Genomic DNA, 4,169 nt, shown 5'->3' on the forward strand with positions numbered 1-4,169 from the left:
TTTTGTTGAAAAATCATGTTACAATGTGAGTATCAAATATGATCATCAGGCTTTTGAGGAACGTTTATTTATCATAGTATCATATTACTATGACATATTGGGAGATATAGAGTGACAACTGATATTTATATGCATTTAAGTAGTCTTTTATACTGTTTTAAAGATCTCATTGATGTACATTACAAGCTATCAACATTTCTAACTTTAATCTAACTTTTTAGCCATATAAATGTAACGCGTGTTGTTCCTATATATGAGCGTCACAGTTCTTACCACGCTCTGGCTCGTGGGTTCTTGGCTTTGATCCAAGGAGGACACCGACAGGGAGCTCGGCAGATCATAACACTTGATTTATTAAACACGAAGAGGTAAACATCATGAATCAGCCACATCCGATTACACAGAGCGTGTCATCTCTCCCTCTACGCTCTCACAACTGTCTAGATCATTCTCTCCCGCGATCCTAATCGCGGGTCTCTGTTCTCGCGATATTAAATCTAGATCTTATTTAAAGTTATAGAACATTAATGTTAACCTTGAATTTAACTCCCTACATAATTACCAGTAACAGAACGAAATTGCACATTTTTGCTCAGTTTGGGTCTCTGAATAACACTGAGGTTTTCTTTTCCTCCTTGAGTATGAGCTCCATATTATCATACTATATGTGCCATAAAAGTATGATGTATCAAATACGATACTCAAAAAAATACAGGGTTCCCTTTCAGTCGGTCACTGACGTGACCTCGAAAGGGACCGACTGAAAGGGAACCCTGTATTTTTTTGAGTATCATATCGTATCGAATTGGTAATCTCGCCAGAGAGACCAATCTACTTCGAGTGTAAACTATACGAGCCAATGCACATTGGCATGCAATGATTGCATCCAGCTGCCGCTGATCGCAGCGCAAGTAGAAAAAATAGGCAGCAGATGCACCACATATTCAGGTTTTCGCTGAGGAGTCGAGCAATATCATCGTTCTGCTCCTGCCAAGCTTTGAGTGAACGGACGGGTTCAGCGCTCTTTCTGGGAGCTTCTTGTGTTGACGGAACGGCGTTACAGCCGTGGTCATTTTTCCCATGTCAAGTGGGTTGTACACATCAGCCTGCACTACCCCCTGTTTGTGTTGCAGGCGGCCATTTCCCCTGTGCACTTCAGCATGCTAAAAGAGCCTTTTTCCCTGAAAGAGCATTCATGGGTGGGCGCGTCTTTTTAAAGACGACGTTGCGTCTGTGCCAACTCGACGCTGTGTCTTTGTAAAGACGCCGTTGCATCTTGGTATAGATGCCTTTTCACCCATGCATTTCTGGATGCGGTCGTTACCTGTCAGCAGGTGATGGTCACGATCGCTGTCTCACGTGCCTGGGCGTTAAGCACACTGAGGTTGTGTTCATGGATGAGTCATGTTGTCATTGCGGGAAGATGACCATCTCGGAGTTGTGGGCCAGGCTCCATTACCTGAAAAGGGGTGGAGTTCCGGTGCCTCTGTCTCAATCTAGTTCTCTTCTTGGCAGAAGTCAGGGGAGGAGTACTTCAGGCAGTAGCTCGGGCGGTCTGAGGCCCTGTCCACACGAATGTGGTTATTTTTAAAACCGCAGCTTTTTCTATGCGGTTAGGCCGTTCGTCCACACGCAAATGCAGCACCAGTTCACTGAAACCGAACATTTTTGAAAATGCCTGCCAGGGCGAAGATTTTCAAAAACTCCGGTTGCAGTGTTATCGTGTAGACAGCGAAACCTGTTTTTGGCTTGTGACGTCGGCACCTCCGCTGTTATCTCCACCTACTGGAGACTTTTTCAGGCTTCTGATTGGCCAACATGGCTTTACGGTTGAGATTATATCGCCACCTGTTGGTTTGGCATGCTCAGAAGCAGACTGAGGCAATTTGCATCCTGCCCCGGCGGGCAGCTGCTGCCTCTACCCGTCCGCAGCAACTCAGCCTGCTCATCGTCGAGGGCGTCCTCCTGCGTCCGCCCCTGCTCCCGCGCCGCAGCAGCCTCCAGCTAAGCAGTGCCGTGGAGCTGGTCGCAGGGTAGCCGCCCCGCCTGTCCAGGCCCCCTCCGAACTTGGTGGTGGGCAACCCAGAGATGGTGGGAGCCGCTCTTCTGGAGATGGTGAATGCAACACTCCCTTCCCCGGAGGAGGGCCGGGCAGATAATCTTTTGTTTTGTTTTGTTCCACCGCTGACCTTACAGTCGGTGGTGGCCAAAATCTAGACAAAAGAGCGGTCCCTGTGTTCCACCTCGTTGCCCCACTGCGGGTACATCAGTGATTCCGCTGGTCCCGCTTGCACGGTCTCTGGGAACCTGGCTAGCGCTGCCCAACCTGTCTCGTTGGCTCCTTTGGACAATCAGACTCGACTATGCGATTCAGTTCGCCCGGCGTCCCCCTAAGTTCAGGGGCATCCACTTCACATCAGTGAAAGCAGCCGATTCTCATGTTTTGCGTGCGGAGATCGCAGTCCTTCTGGCAAAGGATGCGATAGAGCCAGTCCCTCCAACCGATATGAAGACAGGGTTTTACAGGCCCTACTTCATTGTACCCAAGAAAGGCGGTGGGTTATGACCGATCTTGGACCTGTGTGTCTTGAACCGGGCCCTTCACAGGCTACCGTTCAAGATGTTAACGCAGAAACGCATCTTTGGGTGCATCCGTTCCTGAGATTGGTTTGCAGCGATTGACCTGAAGGACACGTATTTTCATGTCTCAATCCTCCCGCGCCACAGACCCTTTCTGTGGTTCACGTTCGAAGGACAAGCATATCAGTACAAGGTCCTGCACTTCGGGCTGTCCCTGTCCCCCCATGTCTTCTTGAAAGTTGTGGAGGGGTCTCTTGTTCCCCTGAGAGAGCACAGGGACCTGGTGCTCAGGCACCTCAGCCTGTTGGGTCTTCGGGTCAACTGAGAAAAGAGCAAACTCTCCCAGACACAGAGGATCTCTTTTTTTGGTATGAAGTTGGATTCGGTCGAACAGACAGCACGCCTCACTGAGGAACGTGCTCAGCCTCCACCACCGGCTGGGGTGCCACATACAACGGGCAAGCAGTCTTGGGGGTGTGGACGGGCCCCCAACTGCAGGGGCATATCAATTGCCTAGAGTTGTTAGCAACCGTCACAAAGAATGCTTACAAGGAAAGCACGTACAAGTCCATACAGACAACACTGCGACCGTTGCGTACATCAACCGACAAGGTGGTCTGCGCTCCCGTCGTATATCGCAACTCACCCGCCACCTCCTCCTTTGGAGTCAGAAGCATCTGAGGTCGCTTCGTGCCATTCACATTCCGGGTCTGCTCAATCGTGCGGCCGACGAGCTGTCACAAGCTGCGCTTCCTGGAGAATGGAGATTCTATACCCAGACGGTCCAGCTGATTTGGAGACGTTTCTGAGTCGCTCAGGTAGACCTGTTTGCCTCTCCAGAAACCTCTCACTGCCAGCTGTTCTACTCCCTGACCGAGGGGACACTCGGCACGGACGCACTGGCCTTGGAGCCTACGCAAATATGCATTTCCCCTAGTGAGCCTTCTTGCACAGACACTGTGCAAAGTCAGGGAGGATGAGGAGCAGGTCCTGCTTGTGCGACCTACCCCGAGAGGTAGTGGCCACCATCACTTCGGCGCGAGCACCGTCTACGAGACACGCTTACGCCTTGAAGTGGAACCTGTTCGTCGAGTGGTGTTCCTCTCATCGAGAGGACCCCCGACGATGTCCGAGTCGTGCTCTCCTTCTTGCCGCAAGGGTTGGAGCGAAGGCTGTCTCCCTCCACCCTTAAAGTTTATGTCGCTGCTATTTCCGCTAACCACGACCCCGTGGAGGGGAGAACGGTGGGGAAGCACGACCTGGTCATCAGGTTCCTTAGGAATGCGAGAAAGTTAAAACCTCCTCGACCTCCCTCTATACCTTCTCGGGACCTGTCTCTGGTGCTCAAAGCACTACAGCAGGTCCCATTTGAGCCTTTGCAGTCAGTCGAGCTAAAGTTTCTTTTAATGAAGACTCTGCTCCTGGTTGCATTGGCCTCCATCAAGAGGGTAGGGGATCTGCACTCATTTTCGGTCGACAATTCGTGCCTAGAGTTTGGTCCGGCTGACTCCCAGGTAATCCTGAGGCCCCGGCCCGGCTATGTGCCCAAGGTTCCCACTACTCCCTTCAGGGATCAGGTGGTGAGCCTG

The sequence above is a fragment of the Sinocyclocheilus rhinocerous genome, unplaced genomic scaffold (genome assembly GCF_001515625.1).
Source record: "Sinocyclocheilus rhinocerous isolate Xijiao unplaced genomic scaffold, SAMN03320098_v1.1 scaffold3642, whole genome shotgun sequence".
Taxonomy (NCBI): Eukaryota; Metazoa; Chordata; class Actinopteri; order Cypriniformes; family Cyprinidae; genus Sinocyclocheilus; species Sinocyclocheilus rhinocerous.